This window comes from Amblyomma americanum, chromosome 11 (genome assembly GCF_052857255.1).
Source record: "Amblyomma americanum isolate KBUSLIRL-KWMA chromosome 11, ASM5285725v1, whole genome shotgun sequence".
In the NCBI taxonomy this organism is placed as follows: Eukaryota; Metazoa; Arthropoda; class Arachnida; order Ixodida; family Ixodidae; genus Amblyomma; species Amblyomma americanum.
In genome coordinates, this window is record NC_135507.1 from 112,259,492 (window position 1) to 112,282,111 (window position 22,620).

Sequence of the window (22,620 nt, forward strand, 5' to 3'; positions counted from 1 at the left end):
AATAATAATAATAATAATAATAATAATAATAATAATAATAATAATAATAATAATAATAATAATAATAATAATAATAATAATTGGTTTTGGGGAGAAAGGAAATGGCGCAGTATCTGTCTCATATATCGTTGGACACCTGAACCGCGCCGTAAGGGAAGGATAAAGGAGGGAGTGAAAGAAGAAAGGAAGAAGAGGTGCCGTAGTGGAGGGCTCCGGAATAATTTCGACCACCTGGGGATCTTTAACGTGCACTGACATCGCACAGCACACGGGCGCCTTAGCGTTTTTCCTCCATAAAAACGCAGCCGCCGCGGTCGGGTTAATAATTTGTTTTACATCTATTCCAGGTGCTTAGGAATAATGTAACGTTTTAGCCTGCTTCGTACAGATTTCCACAGCTTTAAAGCTCAGTACGTGAACCACACGCTAACCAAATAAACGCACATGCGAGCGCAAACGGTTGGTGGAATCCAAACTAAAAAAAAAAACAAGTTTAACAAAACACAGATTTGGTTTAATGAAGCGAATACAGCCCTTTTAATCAAAGGGGCCAGTGAGAGTGGAGGGTAATGCTTTTTGGCGAACACACGCTACGAAAAACGTGTATTCAATTGCAGTGGCGCAGCTTTAGAAGCTTTAGTCGCTCTCGCTGTCCGTCTCGCTCCTTGTTAAGACCCTTGACAAAGAATCCAAATCTCAATAGAACATAGAACTTTAGTACAGCTGCCAGTGTTCGCTTCTGATACTCGGGGCAACCAAGAGTTGGAAACGTTAGGGAATGTAAAAGGCTGGCATGCTCAGGTAAGCTTTCCATGTGCAACTTGTTCTTGGTCAAAAATGATGTAAAGCTATCTTCCATGAGCTTTACAACACTCGATAAGGCTTGACTTAATTCAATTCAATTCATTTTCCATGTATACATGGTGAGGATAGACGGAAAAAAGCCAGAAATTGTGGCTTGACATGCCCCTCGGCCCCTACTATGCAGGGCAACAGGCAACATACATACACACAAATCATTAGAAAAGACAATGAGGAAATGAAGCGTACACAAAAAATGGTAAAAAAAGCAACAGAAAAATATACTTCTGAGAAAATCATCTCATTGCTTATTCAAATCAGGTCAACACTTTATGGAACGAAAGAGATAAGGAAGTAGTGAAAGCATGGTGAAATCTAAAAAGTAACACGTATACATCCTGTATATTTTTGCAGCATGCTCGTGATACATCAACTTTTGCAGCATGAAACTTATTTAAAAGACGGGGCAGCGTATTTGCTAGGCTATATGTACCATATATTGTGCGGCATGTTGGAATATACCACAGTTCGCTGTGTCTGCTAGGGTAAACTTGTACATTTAGCGAAAGGTGTGCCGTGTCACGCAAGTAATTCACATTTTGTCTTAGATCCTTCTTATATCTTTCAGCCAGCCTAACATTATACATTTCAGATACCTTTACGGCATTGAACTGCCGGAATAAGTCGCATGTCTTTATATCTGAACCGACGTTGAGAATTGCACGTAGAGCCTTCTTCTGTAAATGAGCCCGCATTTGTCAAAGTGCGTAGTGAAATATGCATCCGCATTTGCGCTTGCTTCAGCATTGCTTACGCAAAGGAGAGCAGCACACCTGGGGCAAGCTGTTTTTGCAATAATTGTTCTCGCCACCTAGCCCGCTACATAGTAAAGTAGATCACTGTTATTGCTTTTATTTTCTGTGTATCCTGTACGGTCACTTTCTGCAACCAGGGTGTAAATTCGTCCTCGGCCTCATCGACCCTTCCTCGGTCCATTAAGCTGTCCATAGAATCTAAAACATTCTTAACAGATGTCTATACTGGTGTCGGTTGGATTCAGCAATGCTTGGACATCCTGGGAGCAGTTGACTCCTCGTGGAGACTTGGCAAGGTTGTAAAATGCCATCAAATTGACAGTCACCAGGAACTGCGAGACAGTTGGGTGATCGTTACATCCCGACGATTATGTAACGATCCCAAAGAGGTTTTCTAATTTGTCTTGGCTTAAACGGGATGTTAATATATACTTGAAACCCACATTGGTGCAAGCCTAGAGTGCTCGTTATTGTCACTCTTAACCCAGAAGCTGTACTTTCCGATAGAAAACTACCTTCACCTGGTTTAGCATGTTCTTCCCACTTGTCCCGATATCCTAAAAAGTCTTCTAAGAAACGCATCTACGGGCTGCCTAGCTTAAGTGCACGGTTGGTTACTCTGGAGGTCATTACTCGTGTCAAACGTGTCTTCTGTTGGTTGCACCCGAGTGTATATAGTCTCCACATGCCGGCGGTGCAGGAAAAGCCCCTTAATTACCTCATCTCCAAAAAGTTGAACTGCGAGGTTAACCTTCATCTTTTCAAAATTATTTGGTCTTATGTGCGCATCTGTTATTTTCGGCATTGTAACCACTCCGACAAAGCGGCACGCAACTCGCCTTTTCCTTGCACTGCCGCTTTGCCTTTGACATCGTGCTGCGCCACTAGCATTTGTTTCGCGAACTTACGAAACTTCGCGCTTGATGACAGAGCAGCCACAAGACATGTACAGAAGTAGGAGGGCCGCAAAACAACCACTCAAACACGTGGAAATCTCATACACGCGCCAAAACCGACGGCGACCAGTCAGCGCAGCCAGCGGAGCTGCGACTGTGGCACCCTCCTAGTGTTCCTGTATGGACCTCCTGCATGTTTGTAAACAAACGAGGTGGCGCTGCAGTCGCTAGCGAGCTCGTGGTAGGCAAAAGGTCGGGGAGTGGTGTCGCGGATAGGTGTTGTGCGCGGGTTTTCAAGGCTTGTAGGCGCGTTTTCAGTTTCTGCGAATCACAGCAATGGTCGATGCTTCCAACTTAGTAATTTGTCGAAGTACACGAGCTCGCGTTGTCCACGTGCGGCCTATAAAGAGAAATAGTTTGCCACTGTGTATTGTATATATGGTTAGTAGTAAACATGTAGAAAGCGTTCCTGCCGTTTATTTACGCGTTAGGCATTCAATAAAACAAGTTTTGACACTCTGCACTAGCCGGAATGATTTTACTTCGGGACAGTAGTGACGGGAAGTGCTGGCGTTGTTTCGTCGGAGCAGACATGCGCTCATCGTCTGCTGACATACGTACGTGTCGCGCTGCGCGAAAAGTGGGGACAGAGTCGTGTCCCCGATCTCCTGTCTCGCTTAGCGCTGTTTTTAGCCGCATGACCACGCACCAGCCAGGCCGACTTGTCCTCTTGTTAAGCTGGTCGATTTGGTGAAAATTTTTGATTTCTAGAATTATTTCCTTTCCTAGCCCTGAAGTCTAGTTTCGTGACGAAAAATTATAGCAAAATATTGAGTACAAATTTATAAATTACGCTTTTTAGAAGTGTGGTCGTCAAACATTGTGAGGTAATTTCTTTGATTTCAGTGCCGCATTTCTTTGACCAAAGCGAAAGCGAAGATGCCATAAACGAGGGAATAAACTTTAAGGTTCGTTTTCTGACCTCTCACATTTTCTGCGACTGGATCACTCACCTTCGTAATTCGCATGAAAATCAAATGATTCCATTTGTCGCAAACTATTCCTGAGACGTTGAGGAGCGTAATAAATCTCTCGATTTTTTCCCTACACGTGCAGTATTGTGTTAGTTATTTTTTGTAAGAAACGTTTTCATGTCACTATCCATGCATAAGTACTGATCATATAGAAAAACAACTAATCGCGTCATCATACAGAACAGGGCTTTATGCACATGCTGGCATAAAAAAAAACTGCGCACTATCTACTCAATTATTTGAGACCTAGCTTGGGGGGACTTGACGACGGTGTTAATTATAATTACCCAGAACTGCGCCAGGTATAGCTATAAATAAAAGGAATGACTGAAACTAGCGTAGGAATTTCATATTTGCACCAAGTTTAGTTACATATCGCATGCATGAATAACGAAAACACTTTTCATGCCGCGTCCCCTCTCAATCTCGCCACGTGTCTGTTAGTAGCACGCCTGCGGCTGCTTCTTTCCAAACAAGCTTCGCGATCATGTATTACCTCATGAAACATGACACATGCATGATGCAATGAAAAAGCATATGGCGTTTAGCACACTTAAGGTACGCTATTCTAAGCACACCAACGCGACCGCGCAAGATTGACACAACTTACCAGACTTCTTTCTACTCGAATGAAATAATAAGGTCGTCATATCAAGAAACAGTTTCAAGTAACTATTAAATGTCACAAAGCGCGCCATTTAAACATGGTGTGCTATTAACAAAAAAACGCATTCCTTGGGGCGAGTGAACCTGTCGGCGCCCCATACACTCCGGCTCAAGGTGATAAGTACGTGTGCAGCTACATATGTCTTTTTTTTCCTTGAGCAATTATCAGCCTACTATCCTGAAGTTCAGGTGAATGAACGCAGTAACTTGCATGCATTAAGTGCATTGAGTGGCAGTGCCTATCGACTCCCAGACTTCGCGCTTTACTACCGTGGCCCAATGCCTGTTAGCCAGTTTCCGAATGCGGCATTTATGCGCGAGAAACCTATCGAGGCTAATTTAATATTTTTTATGCTACTACGCGGATCCAGCAGTGACGCAGCTGGTCAATATATGCTGCTTCTGCAGTGCACAGGCTTGAAGCAGCCGCCGGTAACTGCGGCAGCTGCGGTAGGCACGGGCAAGAGGAACCTGTTTTGCCTACCATGCGACAGTCGCTGCTAACATCAGCGCCACCGCATTTTCGTGACGTCGCGGGGTGAAGGAGGTCCATCAGGGAGCATACCAACACCCTCTCAATGCTAAGGCCTCTCCACCGGCCGCGTGACGTCACGCCAAGGGACCGTGCAGGCCCCGCGCTCCGCGATTTCAGCGCGCCGCGCCCGTCTGCACTATTCGGGTACTGCCGTACGTAGCTGCCTTATAAGTGATTCCTTCATTTTCATTTTTGTCGTTGCTGCAGAAAAGAAATTCGCTAGTTTGTGCGCGCCTTAGGCTATCATTTTATCTGCTTTATATATTTTTTTTATTGCAGAACACCTTATTGTCAAGAAAGTTCGAGCTGCTAATACAGTTTTTTATAATAAACAATTTAGCATACGGCCGCCAATTTCGCATTATTGGTCATTATAATAAAAAATTGATTAGTTAATTTCAATTAATCATCTAATTATTAGGTTCTATCACGTACATGATGTCTGCCGTGCGGTAAAATCCATCCGCACAGACCGCACATGCGTATATCTAGTTGTTAAAGTAGAAGTTCGTGAACATTGAAAAAAAAAACACCGTCTACTGCGCATTGTGTTAGTTTTATTCTGTATTGTGTTTTGCTTAAAGCTTTCACACACAGCAATAATGACACTCACAATAATGTTGCGCTGTTGAGTATTTGTACAGCTAATCTGACCCTTACAATAAAAAACGACGAGACACCAGCAATGAAGTGTGCGCAAAGCATTTTTATTGCTTGGGAATAAAACTTACTTCTTCTTAAGCGTTGCTGCTTTCCGGGCTGCGGCCTTCTGCTGCGCATTGTCTTGTATGGCATCATTTCTTAGTTTGCAAAAGTTGTTTAGAACAACGTTGGTTGCAACGCGTACTACCAAGCGCAGGAGAGTTTGTGCAGTGTGGCCATTTTCACATGTCTCAATGTCGTGTTCGTCCAGGAGGGAAATCGTCTGTGAAATCACGACACCACGTTGATTTCTACAGGAGAGAAAATCTTCCGCGGTTGCTCCAAAAGACAACTTCTCTGCAACTAGTTTAGTCATCAGTACCATGTGAACTGTGCATGGCTGGGGAAACTTCAGCCCTCCTCTCGACAGGTTAGCTATCATGGCAGTATTTTCCGCTTCGATCTCTCGATTTTCAATCACCAATGTGCTGAAGCAAGCAGAACATGAAAGCTTCTTTAAAGCAGCATGAGCAGCGTATCCTGCAATGTAGACAATAGCATCCATGTCAGAGTGGGCGTGTGTAATATCGTCGTCGCTGACAGCCACAGAAAAGTTGCATGGGACAAGATCCTCACTTACGTCTTCAAACTCTGTTTCCTCGCGTGGAAATGTCAAAAGTTTTTGAAGACGAAGCTTCTTCTCACATTCGTAGAGCTGACGCACGGAAATGTGGTACTGTGATCCTGCCAGCTGGCGGTAACGGCCGAACCGGTCTTCTAGCGCATCCGTCTGAAATTTGCCCAGCAGTACGTACTTGAAGTGAAGTTCTTCTAAGCAGTAGCGCGAGAGTTCTACCAGAGAATAGCATGTCAGTCGCAAAGCACTGTGAGTCTCTTTCGTCAGCGAGCCACTGGTGATGTTTATTCTTGCCCAAGCGTCCAACCAGTCCACAACGCCGCTCAGGAAAGCTAACTGTGTGTCATCAACAGACCTTACAGGGTCTTGCATGCTGTCCCTTAGCCTCTGGCCTTTGCAAGGGGTCTTAACATTGACTATTTGCCACCATGTGAGGATAACGTCAATGAAAAGAGCAGTCGACTCAGCTTGAGGAATCTTGAACGCGGAACCATGTGTCCTGAGGGCATTTGAAACAAACTGATTAATGACGTCGAGAGCGAGCTTTACATTTTGCCGCTCCATTGAGGTTGGATTCACGGCTTTTGCGTTCAGTCTGTAAGCAGCCTTCACAAGCGACGTCTTCTCTGAAGAATAAAGCTGCCGCACAGCTGCGAAAGAAGCAGCTTTCATACGAGGAGGCCCTTCGGGCATTGCTCCACTCAAGTCCATTTCAGGGAAATAGAGGCATGTTCCAGGGTTTTTCTGGTTAATCCAATTGTTCCTAATGCACTTCAAGAGATGCACAGGATCGACCACGTAGAAAAGAGGGCGAGCGTTATCGGCTGGATGGGGATAGACAATGCTCACCTGAGGACTTGTAGCAAATAACGACATCATCTTGCGGTTCAGAGCATTGTTGTCCGTTATCACAGCGATAATTTTGAGCCCCATTTTCTCAACATTAATGATTATGTTCTTAGCATGCTCGTGCAAAATTTCTGCGCTCAGTTTGCTCACAGGTAATATGTGAATGACGTCCTTGTTTGCAGAAAGGAGTGATTGTACCATGAACACATGGGCTGTTGTTGCTGGTTCCGTTGAATGAACCGACGATCCTACTATTGTGCCCCCTTTGTAGTCGAAGTATGGTTTTATGTGGATCTCATCGATCATCAGGGTCACTGTCTTCTCGTGGTCTTTCATTGATTTGACTCGTTCTCGGATGTAGGAGAGACAGTGCGGTTGATTTTGCTCCACAAGAGGGTCAGCTTTGTAATTTGAGCAAACACGGCGCAGTGTGGAAGGATGGGGCAGAATGATTCTTGATGCAGCTCTTGTGAAGTGATATGCGTGAGGAGAAATTGAATTCAAAATACTGGCGAATACCAGCAGCTCTGCGCTATACACATGCTGTTTCGCGAGGAGAAGCTCTATCTGCTCAACCAGAAATTTCAGCAAAGAAGACTGTTCTTTCGTCGTATCACTGTCCTCAATGAGGTCTGCAAGCAGTGAACCGACAAACTGCAATACTTTAGTATGTTTCGACTCTTTCGTCACCTCAGGTATATTATGCAAGCCTATCTCGAGTTCTTCTAGCAGCAAGGACAGGCTGGAGGTGTCGCATACTTGAGCTGGCAGAATCCTGCCTGAAGGAAGCGACAGAAGCTTCACTCCATTCAAGAAAACAGAAAGTGACAGATCAGGGAGAACTACCAAGGCGCATTTCACATTAGGTGAAGGATCATTCTCGATGAGAAGGAACCTAACGCACTGCTCATCGACAGAAACGGTCCAGAATTTCGTGTTGCAGATTCCAGGCAACTTAGATTTGAACTTCTCGTAAGATGAAACTTTGTTTCTTTTCTGTTCAAGCTCATTAGACTGAAGTGACTTCCTCATAGCCTCCTGCAAAGCAGCGTTTTCCCTTCTTGCTTTTTTCGTCTCTGGCGATTCACTCCGTCCAGGCGTTGAGGACAAGTATTTTGGGCAGTTTGGAAAAACAGAAGGCGCAGCATCAATCTTCAACTGTAGCCTGTCACGCTTCACCTCTATTATTTTCCCTGTCAGTTCATCTTGGTGTGACAACGTCGTAATGAAGTCGCCTGCGTGGAAGTGCAGTTCACACACCTGCACGAGAAAATGAAGCAAGGCCATTCGCCATGACTCTCCATTGCCTAAAACACTAAGTAAAAAGAGTCTGAATAGTGAACAGCTTTTACATATTTACACAGCTTTTACACAAGCCTTATGCACATCCACAGAACTAAATGCTTCCTGGACAATTCATACATAAGTGTAAGAAGTGATATCATTGCCTACAAAGACAGCATGCCTTTCCGGGAGCGACAGCTCACAACTAAGATAATTACCAGCGCCTATTAAGCAATATTTCAGAGTCTTACCCTCGAATGCTCTGTAGGTGTGAAATCCTTCCGTGGAATGGCTCGCAACCAGGCTTTTCTTCGTACTTCGTCTCTTGGGAAGCAATAAACACGTACTTTGGGACCATTCTGGTAGTTCCCGCGGCACCCGGGAACACAGCACCGGCCCATGTTTCACGAAGTTGCACTCGCTACACGGCAGGCAATCAGTTTCCCATTCGTGCGCTAGCACAGGTACGCACGCCACACAAGAAACGGCCACACGAAACAGACACAGCCGTGCGAGGAGCGAACGGAAATGCACCCAACGCCAGGCTGAAAGACTCAAGCAGCAGCTAGACGCTCACTGCAAGACTGCGTTCGTGTCTGTGCTTGCCCGGGCAAGCGCGAGCACATCGAGGGAGACAACCGAGCGGAGCGGAGCCGCGCTTGGTGAGCAGCCTGACCGGACACTTGGCGTGACGTAGCGCGTGTGGAAAGGAGGGCCTGGAGAGGCCTGAAGAAAGTATTTAGAGGGTGTTGAGCATACGCGGGAGCATATAAAGGAACACTAGAACCCTCCCGACGAGCAACGCCCTCTATTGACAGTAGCGGGCAGGCATCACGGAAGGAGCCACCCTCTCGCATAGTGCGGGGCGCGCGCTGAGCACACTAGCCAGTATATTCTAGGCACTATAACGAAAGTCATTGCTGACGCCAGCGCCGCCGCACTTCTTTGAAGTCACGGCCTGACCCAGAAGTGCAAATTCACGTGACGAAGCTTTGCCATGACGCAATGTCTGCCGCGCGTTTTAAACAGCGCTGGAAGACCCGTGAGGTGCTACCACTAGCGGTTCATCCTCAAAATTTGAGACTGGTTCAAAATTGGGCAAGGCTGGATGTAACATTTGATACCACATCCGCATTTGTTTTGTTTCATGCTAGATGTCTGCTAATTAATTAGAACTTGCAGCTTGTTAAGATTAAATTGCAGTGCACTATGCTTCTAATACAGCTAATTTCAAGCGCTATCACAACTATTTAGTGACGATGAAGAAGAATTAGACACAGTGTCCGTCTTTTTGCAATGTGCTCTGTTTTGAGAACGACCAGTTTTTTTAACACCACCGTATGTCCGAAAACACCACACCTACACAGTTGGTCTACGCAATTGGTTGTTCGTACTTGATAAAGAATGCGACTAGTGAAGTATATTATTTTATGTATTTGACCATACTGCAGCATGCAGCCAGTGCGTTGGCTCCAGAAGGAGGGGCATTGCAACAGCAACAAAGGAGACTCAAAAGCAAAGAGAATACACAACAAAATACAAAGGCCAAGACCGCAGATCAACTCTAGGCATCTTAGGAAGAAAAAGGACACAGCTCGATTACACAATGCAACTCAAAGCACATTTGCTTTCAGAAAAATACACTCGAGTTCTGTTAAGAAGTCGTTCGATTCAAAACTGGTCATGCTAATTCATTCAATCTTTCAGTGTTTTAGGTGGAAAAAACCTGTTCTTATAGGAGTTTTTTTTTTTTTAAGTCATGTCTCGTTCGCTTAGTAGTCGCTCGCTGAATGCAGCTTTGTAGGTCTCATGCCCATTATGAAAAGAGTGTAGACACCATTTAGGTTGCATGTTTTCTTCTTTGTAATGATGCGTAATGCATTGCTATACACAGTGTTGGCGGTAAAGCGTTTCAAGTAACGGCGTTTCCGGTAACGCGCTACTTTTTTCGGTAACTTTGTAACGTGGTCGTTACCATTTCGGAACTGTAACGGGTAACGTACTTACGTTAACATTTTTCGGTAACGTGAGGTGTCACGTTACTTGTTACTTTTTGGTCCAATTGTAACCCACTCTGCCCCCTTTCTTAGAGAAAAAAAAAGCGCAGAGCACCTGAAGTGATGTTGTAAATAAACAAAATGTACAGGTGCTCTCGACGACGAAAACACCTGCCCTTGTGACGACGCAGCCAGCTAAAAAGAAAAGAAAAACAGAATAGCCATAAACCACGAAATGCGTGCACGAACACGCATTCACTCACACTTGCCTTCACCTACCTCCCGTTCCCAAACCACTCACACACACAACTGTCTAAAGAGTGGAAGCATGCGGAGCATTTTGGAACAGCACATTTTTCAGAATTACCTTAATTTTTTTAGAGTTCAGCGATATTTTCTTTGTGAAGTTAGAATTGATGATGAAATCTCATTTTATATTTAATGTCTCGTTCACAAAATGGCAGAATTCTATTTCAGAATTTCCGGAAAACAATGAACTCAGGTTCCTTGATAAGGTCCTCAACATCACTCCAGATCACACCTGCTGGAGATACGCGCCACGCTCAATGAAAAGCCTCCTGTCCTTTTCGTCAGCACACTCGAAACTTGTGAAGCGCAGCATTGCCGCATCAGCGCTAAGGAACGCACTGCAAAGATTTTGCTTTGACTGCATCCCGACCAGTTTCCAGGTGCAAGTCGGACGGTTGGCAGAAGCGGGGTTCCCCCTCTCGCTCCTTGCCAGCTTGGCAGAAAAACTACTTTGAGAGCTTCGCCATTCCTATCGCGCCAACAGCAGCCCGGACCGGTCAAGAAGAGCGGTAATTCCCCATTCACACGAAGCAAGCCACATAGCCGGGAGGCACGGAATACGCTTGGCTTTTTCGGCGCCCAAGAAATTAGGAGGCCTATGCAGACTAAACAACCAACAAGATCTGCCGAAAAGCGCGTGCACGATCAAGCACAGGACGCAATTTTTAAAACCATGTGTAACCTCCGCTGTGTACGAGATACCGCTATCGTGTGGTGCGTCTTACATTGGGCAAAGAGGAAGGTGTATCAATGAGCGTCTGATGGAACACTCGACTTCACTCAAGACCGGCACAGGCAGCAACTTGTCCATTCACTGCAAGAAATGGTTTTGCGTGCCAGCCCTGGACAAGACAAATATCTTGAAGAGATACCACGAAAAGCGCACACGGGAGATACATGAAGCTTACTTAATTCAAAACCGGGGCGACACGTGTGTCAGCAGTCCATCCACCAACCTGATGTCTAAGGAGACTGCCTATCTAGACAAGTGAACTATTTTGCACCAAGTGTTAGCCACGTTCCCGTTTTTACCTGATCGCATGCCCATCATCCATCCTTCACCTGCATCTTGTTTGCTTTCTGTCATGTCACCATTCCCACAGGCATCGTTTCTTGTTAGAACTTTTATAGCTTTTAAGATTTTCCGGCTTTTATCGCTTTTATCTGACCCTTTACACCGCCCCTGACGTTGACTCAGCTGGCAGCTTGCCGCGATACTACCTATATGTGCGTGAACCTTTCGGATAAACATCAGTTGTAAGTCAGCTAGCGCCTGTGTTGTACGTTCCTCGCTTCGTCCTGTGTTCGCGCTGTTCCCTTTTCAGCATTTCCAAGCAAGGTCTGTGGCGTCGAAAGGGAAGCCAGATAAGTGCTGGGATGTTGTTAATCGCTTACGTGGCTGTGCACCTAGGAATGCAGCTGACTCCATTTCCCGGAACTTTAGGGCGCTATCTCTGACACTTGCTGATGAGTTCAATGCTTTTTTTTTTCGGATGCTGGTCTGGCTGCGCATTCAAAAGTTCCCAGTCTACCATCTCGCAGCATGCAATCTGTGCTTGAATCAGCATTTCTGCCACCTTGCACTGAAGACGATCTACGTTGCATTCTTTCTGGCTTTAGCAGGCGAAAGTCTCCATGATGGTACGGTATCTCAGTCGATACACTTTTCACAAATTTTGAACGAATAAAACACCTTCTGCTCGCGATTATCAATGGTATAATTTCCACCCCAATAGTACCTGAGGGCATGAAGAAGGCAGTGGTTATCCCTATCGATAAGAATGGAGTAAAAAATAAAGTTGAAAATTATCGTGGTATTTCGATCCTACCCTGCATTGCGCTTGTTTTAGAAAGACACATTTCGATGGTGATGGTGAGTTTTCTTGAAGCTCATGACGTGTTCTCTAGTAATCAGTTCGGGTTTATTAAGGGTAGCGGGACTCTGAACATGCTTGATGAACTATGTGATCTTCTAAACAGCTGCATTGAAGAAAATGAATTTGCTTCTGCTTTATTTTTGGATGTGCCCAAGGCGTTTGATTCGGTTAATCGTGTTGTGTTGTCAGATAAACTCCGCAATTGTGGGTTCAAGGGTCCTTTTCTGTCTCTTCTTGCTAACTATCTATCCAATCGTTCACAGCTCGTTGTATTAGGTAAATATAGAAGTGGCCTGCTGCAGATTAAGTCCGGTGTTGCTCAAGGATCTATACTTCCACCTATTTTGTTTAATTTATATGTCAATGACTTGAGCTCTGTCTGCAAACTGTGCCGTGTTTTTCATACGCTGATGATACGCTCTTACTTGCTAGACATAATGACTATAAGACAGCATTATCTCTTATCCAACACGACAGCGAGTTGGTTAAGGAATGGTTCAGCAATAACTTAATTAATGTTAGCAATAAAAAACTCAATTAGTATTTTTTCACAATTATTTAAAGAGAATTCCTAATGATGTGTCTATTCGTTTGCACAGACCAAACTGTGCTCTTTGCAAATGCCCATCAATCATACCTGTGTGAACGGTCAAATACTTAGGTGTATTCTTCGATTCTGACATGTCTTGGAATACCCATATGTCATTTGTTCTCAGCTTCGGAAAGTTGCATGTTTGCTGAACTCTATTAAGACCCTTTGCCCTATGGATCTAAGCAATCAAATAATATTCGCCTTAGCCTACACTGTGCTACGCAATGGAATTTGCTGCTTTTATTTCTGCTCTGCCTTTCGGCGAAAGAAGGTCAACAGCATACCGAAATCTACCCTTAAATCAGTATTTTATGGTAGGGCACGAAATGAAGATAGTAGCGCTTTGGAACTGTTACACATGCCTTACTTCTCTCACCTTTTTTCTGAATCAGTAGTTTTTAAGCACACCTGGACAAGCGATTTTTGTACACCATATGTTCCTGTTAAAGATCTGCGAACTCGCGTTGGTTTTCTCGTGCCTAGAGTGCGAACCCGTTACGGCGGGCGTCTTCGAAAACATTATGTTCCTTCTGTTCTTAACCGGTTACCCAAAAAATATTTTCTACTAATTCCAAAAAGATAGTGAAAGCTTCTCTTGTTAAAGTACATTCTTAGTTCCAGTATTCTGTTTTGATGCCATGATTTTACATGTTCTTTGTTTTCTCTCCGTTTGTGTGTATTTTGAATCTGGTCTTTTCGAATCCATTTTACTTCTCTCATCCTTTTTTTTCTTTGTTTGGGAACATGTCTGCTCGGTGCAAGAATTATATACTGTCTGCTGCCGGGCACTGCCACTCAAGCCTTCTAAGGCTTTGGCAGGCCCGCATTTGTACTGGAATGAGAAAATAAAATTTTTTATTATTCATTATTATGTATATGCCAACTACTGTTTCTCTTTCTTCAAACGTGTTTAGTATTATTTCTTTCTGTGTGAGTAGTGCTTGCTCTGTAGATTTCCATTTGCGAAAGCCGAATTGTGTCTGAGTTATTAGTATGAATTATTTTTTCAAGCCATTTCAGAAAGATTGGTAGAAACGAAATTGGGTGGCAGTTTGATAAATTGTTGTGATCTTCGCCCTTAAAGATTGTTATCACGTTAGAAATTTGCATTTTAGCTGGGAAAAAAACAGTGGAGAGAGCTAGATTGTAGATGAGTAAGATGTGGGATAAGTGAGTAAAGTGCGCATTTGATAGGCCTCAGTTGAAGATTGTGAATGTCACAGGCTGAGCTATTACGAAGATAACTAACTGCGTCAAAGATTTCGCTGTCGCAAGTAGGAGCAAAAAAGATACCGTTCAAATTTCGAGCAATATTTCCGATTGCTTCCGCATAGTGGGCACTAGTAACCTGGCTTACAAGATGGCAGTTATATTCTTAAGCTGGCTGTTGTCCACTAATGACTTTACCATTTAAAAATAGTTCAAGTATACCATGATTGGAAGACTTGCGATTAAGTAGCTCGTTCAGCTTCTTCCACATGACTTCGGATTTTATGTTGTCACCTGTTTCAAAAAAGTGGTAAAGATACTGCCGTTTTTCTGGCCGTAGTGTGGCAGTTGTTTTGTTTCTATATTTTTTAATGCTTCACAATCTTCTGAGTTGCGTGTGCTTAAAAATTTGTTGAAGAGTTTGTCTTTCTATTTTATCACTTTAAAACACTCTTTGTTGATCCATGGTGTGGAGTTCGCTGACAATTCCGCGAACTCGTTGATCTTGTGTTCGCAGGAAGGCCGCTCCAGTGGGGTCGGAAGTCCCCAACAAAGGGGCCCGTCCTGTTCCTGCCTCCCCTTCGTGCGGCGGACGTCCTCGTTTACGCTGCGCCGTCACGGGGATGACCCGCCGGGAAAAGCCTAACCAGATACAGCTGTCGACATGTGTGCGTCGTCAAGAGGTGACGAGACTTCGGCGATGCGGGAGAGATACAGCTGGGTGGGGACCGAGTGCTGGGTGACCAGGAAACGGATTATTCCCTTAACGACTGTGTTCTCTTTGTTGCTGTCAACAACCTGAGTCATCGCCTCGTCGGCACATGTTTCTAGCATCTGTGGTGCCGTGGGTGGCGTGGGGAACGGAAGTCGCATTTGTGTTGTTTGTGTGGTTATTTGAAACCTCCTTCCCAAATGTTTTAATCAGAACTTTTTCCCCAATCTCTGATAAGTGAGCGGACCTTATTTTCCTTTCCCTAACCACTGATTGGCGAGATGGGTTGTTTGTTATCTTATTGGTTGCTGTCCCCGCTAAGGGCGGAGACAGAGGGTTTAAAACCAAGCGCTCTGGGTTGAGCGGGGGCTGAATTCGTCTGATCCACGATTTAGTCATGTAAATAGTTTTCTCCTTGCTTTGTTTCTTCTCGTTTTTTTTACCTATGTTGTAAATAAATAGTTAACCTTCTCCTTTCCTTGAGTAATGTGAATGTTTGCGAGTAGAACCACCGGGTCATCAAGAAACCCCGATTTCATCATCAAGTAGTTTCCTCTCATCGCCACCGGAAGGGGAAACTCAACTCATGGTTTACGTGATTTCTGGACGTTTTTTTGCATTAACGAAAGGGAATGACTGTGAGTGTGCTTCTAATAATTTACACAGGAAATTAATATATGATTCATCAGCTGATGATGAACTACAGACTTCACTCCATTTTGTCTCTGTCAGTTTAAAACGGAAAATGGTTATTGATGTCTCGCTGATGTTCTGAATTTTCCTGTTAGGAAAGGATATGGTATTGGTACGTGTAGATGTTCTACTGACCAGAAATATAGGCAAGTGGTCGCTAATATATAATGAAAATGTTCCGGCTATTAAATCGTGTTCAGGTAAGTTTGTTATGAATGCATCTATCAATGTGGACATATCTGTAGTTATTCTTGTGGGAGTCTGAATCATGTTACTAAAGCCATGAGAGTAAAGCACTGCTTGAAACACATGTTGATAGGTAGATGGGCTAAGCAGGTGTGTGTTAAAATCCCCCCCCGCCCCAATATTAACATGTAGTTATTCTCGTTTGTAAATTCTAGCAGTGTCTCAAGATATACAATGAAACTGTTCAATCTTTCATGTGGTGGCCTGTATATCACAGCAAAAACGTAGGGCTAACAACAGCAAGGCATTCAATTCAGCCGGTAATTTTTGTAAACTGGTGAAGTATTTCACACTAAAAGTATTTCTTAATATTCGCTTGTATCCCTCCAGCGCGCATGTGTGTCCGGTTCAGATAGAATGTTTTAAAGTTCGCGTCAGTTGTCACATCCTGCTGTAGACCACGTTTCTGTTAGCATCAAGACATTAAAAGAAAGTTCGATGTTATCAAGAAAGTTAGTCAACAAGTCTTCTTTATTACAATTTAATCTTATGTTCAAATGAAAGCAACTATAAGACCTCTAAAGTTTCCTGATGCAATAAGGTTGGTAACTTCAGCAGGCTAAAGTAGAAGACTGGTCGAGTTGGTATGTACTCATTCTGCTCATTCCAAATTAGTGAAGAGAGCAATTGCTAGTCTTTGTATGTCTAATGCGCTCAAAAAATCATGTCCCCACCGCAGTTTTCCAGCTTTGAAAAACGATGCAATAGGTTATCAGAAGCAGGCTACCCCAATCACTTTTTGATTTCCGTCTCCCAGAAGCTTCAAAAGCAGATGAAAAGAAAAGCCAGGCAAAATGAAGAAGTTAGGGAGAATAAAGAAAGAAAGAAACAAAAAGTCGCAGTCGTTTTGTAATGCCACGCTCTGTCCCATAATCTCAAAAAGATTACGAATCATGCAAATGCAAAGGTAGTGTTTTCAGCACCCGAAAAGTTGGCTAATATCTGCAATCGTGTTAACCCTTCTTCCAAGACAGCAAGAACATGCAGGACCAAACATCAAAAACAGTTCGTCCCATGTAATAAGGAAGTGATTTATTCAATGCCCCATTAACATGCGGTGACAAGTACATTGGGCAGACAGGTAGATGCATTAATGACCGGTTACGTGAACATGACAAAGATGTGGAAAAAAGAGAAAAAGGACATATAGCAGCCCATGTAGAAAACTGCAGTGCCTGCCAGCCAGAACCCAAACAATGCAATGTCATAGGACGCCACGCTGATCAACTAACCAGGGAAGTGATTGAAGCCTTCAACATAAAATCTAATAAATATACCTATGTCAGTGCGCTGTCTATAATCTTATCAGACAAAGAAATGACGTTCCTTTCGAAAAAAGGAAGAAGAAAAAGATAAAAATGTGATAACATGTGTTTGTTAATTCCTTATGCAAGCTTGTCAATGTGCATGTAACATGTCAAAAACCGTTGAATGAGAGTCAACTTGCCTTCTAGAAAATTAGTTAAATTTGTTCGCGCATGCCTAATTCAACCATGTTATCTTTTTAGTCTTTTAATAAGGCAGTGCATCTATCAGCATAACCTTGTGACCTTTATATGCCATCTACTTGTTAGATTTTACCGATTTTTTATTCATGTATTTTTCGTTTTTATGGCTCTTTACACCTTATGACAATATTCGCTACGTAGTCAATCATGTGCTTCGTCACCGTTACCATCTCTTTTGATATTGCATCTTCTTTTATCCTTACCACCCTTTTACGTTTTTATCGCTTTTATGGCCATCTACACCTGACGTCGACTGCTTCTGATTGCATCTGCTACTTCCTTCCTTCTTTCCTTCCTATATATTGTGCACATGTTGCTCAATAAAGATCAGTTGTAAGTCAGCGCTCGTGTTGTCGTTTAATTTCTTCGTCCCTGTATCGTGTGCGCTGTTTTTCAGAATCAGCAGGCTGTAACGCCATTCTGAACGGCGAAATGTGAAACCTAGGGTGTTGTTCTTACTGTATCTTTTCAAAGCCTTTTATGCTTTGCACACAACACTTTTTATGTCTCATGTTGGCGGGAAAAAAATTTTCTCTGACGAACCCACACAAACTTCCAATTTTGTTTCTTTTTCTTTTGTTTCGCTAGACTGAGATGCTTCTTCAGGTTGGGGCAGAGGTGTTCGTTTATATACACTGCATGAGAGTCATCAAATCCTATGTCTGCTTGTGGGGCGAGTCTTTTCGGCTTTCTGAAGTGTAATGTCACGCTTAGCGTGAGAATCGAATTGTATGACTATGCTCTTTGCTTTGCTGTCATAACTGGGGGGCCCACGGTGACAAATCAATATCATTCTCAGCGATTGGTTCATTGATGACAGCTCCAATTTTCGATAGGATCGCGGGTATGTTTTCGTCAGCTTCCTGCACAACTTCTTGAATTTCTAAGTTCGTGTTTCTCGAGTATTGCTCTAACTGAACTTTTTCAGGTTTTTAATTTTGTTGTTCTCGTGAGGCACAATTTCCTTGGACATTGTCTTTTTCAGTGCTTACCTTGGCATTTTTATCACGTTCACTGGCAAGTTCTTTCAGGGTTTCAATTCCAGCATGTGTATACCCAAGGCTTAAGGGTAAGTTCTTTTTTTCATTGCGCAACTCCCGGATTTCACTTCGTATACCTGTTTCAAAAGACGCTCAAGCAGTTTCCATTTTTTGCTGAAGCTCTTCTTTTAACTGGGTGAACTCTTGTCTTATCTCTTCCTTAAGCTCTGCTAGTTCTTTCGCCATGAGTGTAGAATGCCCATTGGGATACAAGGATTCACCAAACTGAACAACTTGGCAATGCGACGACTAAAATCACAGTAAATATCTTACAAAAGAATGTCCCACCACTAATCTGCAAAAAAGCAAGCAGTGCTCAGCCGATGTTCGTTTCCTGTCGTCGTCAATGCCAAGTGAGGCACTCGACGATCGCTGGCGGCTTTTTACAGCTCTGGTGCGGTGACGACAGAACTGATGCGGTTTCCACTGCTTTTACACGCCCACGTGCCTGTGGCTTGTGTAAACACTTGCAGCGACGTTCATGCAGCGGAAGACAGTTGAAGGTTGTTTCCAGATTCCAAGGTTTAATCTGCAGAAAAGCAAGCTGTGCTCAACCGATGTTCGTTTCCTGTCGTCGTCAATGCCAAGTGAGGCACTCGACGATCGCTGGCGGCTTTTTACAGCTCTGGTGCGGTGACGACAGAACTGATGCGGTTTCCACTGCTTTTACACGCCCACGTGCCTGTGGCTTGTGTAAACACTTGCAGCGACGTTCATGCAGCGGAAGACAGTTGAAGGTTGTTTCCAGATTCCAAGGTTTAATCTGCAGAAAAGCAAGCTGTGCTCAACCGATGTTCGTTTCCTGTCGTCGTCAATGCCAAGTGAGGCACTCGACGATCGCTGGCGGCTTTTTACAGCTCTGGTGCGGTGACGACAGAACTGATGCGGTTTCCACTGCTTTTACACGCCCACGTGCCTGTGGCTTGTGTAAACACTTGCAGCGACGTTCATGCAGCGGAAGACAGTTGAAGGTTGTTTCCAGATTCCAAGGTTTAATCTGCAGAAAAGCAAGCTGTGCTCAACCGATGTTCGTTTCCTGTCGTCGTCAATGCCAAGTGAGGCACTCGACGATCGCTGGCGGCTTTTTACAGCTCTGGTGCGGTGACGACAGAACTGATGCGGTTTCCACTGCTTTTACACGCCCACGTGCCTGTGGCTTGTGTAAACACTTGCAGCGACGTTCATGCAGCGGAAGACAGTTGAAGGTTGTTTCCAGATTCCAAGGTTTAATCTGCAGAAAAGCAAGCTGTGCTCAACCGATGTTCGTTTCCTGTCGTCGTCAATGCCAAGTGAGGCACTCGACGATCGCTGGCGGCTTTTTGCAGCTCTGGTGCGGTGACGACAGAACTGATGCGGTTTCCACGGCTTTGACACGCCCACATGCCTGTGGCTTGTGTAAACACTTGCAGCGACGTTCATGCAGCGGAAGACAGTTGAAGGTTGTTTCCAGGTTCCAGGGTTTAATCTGCAGAAAGGCAAGCTGTGCTCAACCGATGTTCGTTCCCTGTCGTCGCCAATGACAAGTGAAGCGCCCGACGATCGCTGGCGGCTTTTTGTAGCTAAGGTGCGGTGACGTCAGAACTGATGCGGTTTCCACGGCTTTGACACGCCCACGTGTCTGTGGCTTGTGCAGACACAATAGGCGATGTCCGTCCGGAGGAAGGCAGTTGAAGGTTGTTTCCAGGTTCCAGGGCTTAATCTGTAGAAAGGCAAGCTGTGCTCAACCGATGTTCTTTCGCTGTCGTCGCCAATGTCAAGTGAGGCTCCCGACGATCGCTGGCGGCTTTTTGTAGCTCTGGTGCGATGACGTCAGAACTGATGCAGTTTCCACAGCTTTGACACGCCCACGTGTCTGTGGCTTGTGCAGACACATGCGGCACCTTTCATCCAGCGGAAGGCAGTTGGCGGTTGTTTCCAGGTTCCAGGGTTTAATCTGCAGAAAGGCAAGCTGTGCTCAACCGATGTTCGTTCCCTGTCGTCGCGAATGACACGTGAAGCACCCGACGATCGCTGGCGGCTTTTTGTAGCTCTGGTGCGATGAGGTTAGAACTGATGCGGTTTCCACTGGTTTGACACGCCCACGTGTCTGTGGCTTTGGTAGACACAATAGGCGATGTTCGTCCAGTGGAAGGCGTGGAAGGTTGTTTCCAGGTTTCATGGTTTAATCTTCAGAAAAGCAAGCAGTGCTCAACCGATGTTCGTTCCCTGTCGTCGTCAATGCCAAGTGAGGCACTCGACGATCGCTGGCGGCTTTTTGCAGCTCTGGTGCGGTGACGACAGAACTGATGCGGTTTCCACGGCTTTGACACGCCCACATGCCTGTGGCTTGTGTAAACACTTGCAGCGACGTTCATGCAGCGGAAGACAGTTGAAGGTTGTTTCCAGATTCCAAGGTTTAATCTGCAGAAAAGCAAGCTGTGCTCAACCGATGTTCGTTTCCTGTCGTCGTCAATGCCAAGTGAGGCACTCGACGATCGCTGGCGGCTTTTTACAGCTCTGGTGCGGTGACGACAGAACTGATGCGGTTTCCACTGCTTTTACACGCCCACGTGCCTGTGGCTTGTGTAAACACTTGCAGCGACGTTCATGCAGCGGAAGACAGTTGAAGGTTGTTTCCAGATTCCAAGGTTTAATCTGCAGAAAAGCAAGCTGTGCTCAACCGATGTTCGTTTCCTGTCGTCGTCAATGCCAAGTGAGGCACTCGACGATCGCTGGCGGCTTTTTACAGCTCTGGTGCGGTGACGACAGAACTGATGCGGTTTCCACTGCTTTTACACGCCCACGTGCCTGTGGCTTGTGTAAACACTTGCAGCGACGTTCATGCAGCGGAAGACAGTTGAAGGTTGTTTCCAGATTCCAAGGTTTAATCTGCAGAAAAGCAAGCTGTGCTCAACCGATGTTCGTTTCCTGTCGTCGTCAATGCCAAGTGAGGCACTCGACGATCGCTGGCGGCTTTTTGCAGCTCTGGTGCGGTGACGACAGAACTGATGCGGTTTCCACGGCTTTGACACGCCCACATGCCTGTGGCTTGTGTAAACACTTGCAGCGACGTTCATGCAGCGGAAGACAGTTGAAGGTTGTTTCCAGGTTCCAGGGTTTAATCTGCAGAAAGGCAAGCTGTGCTCAACCGATGTTCGTTCCCTGTCGTCGCCAATGACAAGTGAAGCGCCCGACGATCGCTGGCGGCTTTTTGTAGCTAAGGTGCGGTGACGTCAGAACTGATGCGGTTTCCACGGCTTTGACACGCCCACGTGTCTGTGGCTTGTGCAGACACAATAGGCGATGTCCGTCCGGAGGAAGGCAGTTGAAGGTTGTTTCCAGGTTCCAGGGCTTAATCTGTAGAAAGGCAAGCTGTGCTCAACCGATGTTCTTTCGCTGTCGTCGCCAATGTCAAGTGAGGCTCCCGACGATCGCTGGCGGCTTTTTGTAGCTCTGGTGCGATGACGTCAGAACTGATGCAGTTTCCACAGCTTTGACACGCCCACGTGTCTGTGGCTTGTGCAGACACATGCGGCACCTTTCATCCAGCGGAAGGCAGTTGGCGGTTGTTTCCAGGTTCCAGGGTTTAATCTGCAGAAAGGCAAGCTGTGCTCAACCGATGTTCGTTCCCTGTCGTCGCGAATGACACGTGAAGCACCCGACGATCGCTGGCGGCTTTTTGTAGCTCTGGTGCGATGAGGTTAGAACTGATGCGGTTTCCACTGGTTTGACACGCCCACGTGTCTGTGGCCCACGTGTCTGTGGCTTTGGTAGACACAATAGGCGATGTTCGTCCAGTGGAAGGCGTGGAAGGTTGTTTCCAGGTTTCATGGTTTAATCTTCAGAAAAGCAAGCAGTGCTCAACCGATGTTCGTTCCCTGTCGTCGCCAATTCCAAGTTCTCTCTCGTCGTCATTGGGAACAGAGTGGGACGTATATGCCCCATTGTACTGGAAAGGATGAAGAGAGAAGTTGGAAAGGTTGTGCAGGGCCGCTAGGGCTGAGGGCAAAAGCCGCGGTCCCTTTTCTGCCTAGCCTCTGCTGCAGAGGTAGAACTCATTTCATGGGCATTCGCCGCTGTGTCCTTGAGTTGTAGCTGTCTATAGAGGCAAATATATGCGGCAGATGACAGCTGTCAACCGCACACTTACCACTTCGTGTGCGCAGTTGGAGCCTCGTAGAACCGGATCGCGCATGCGCCTCTCGCGGGTGTTTGTTTTCAGCCAGTCGAAGAAGAATCTTGGCCACTGCCCAGAGGGCGCCGCATCTTGTGAAAATGGCGGATTGGGCATGTGGAAAG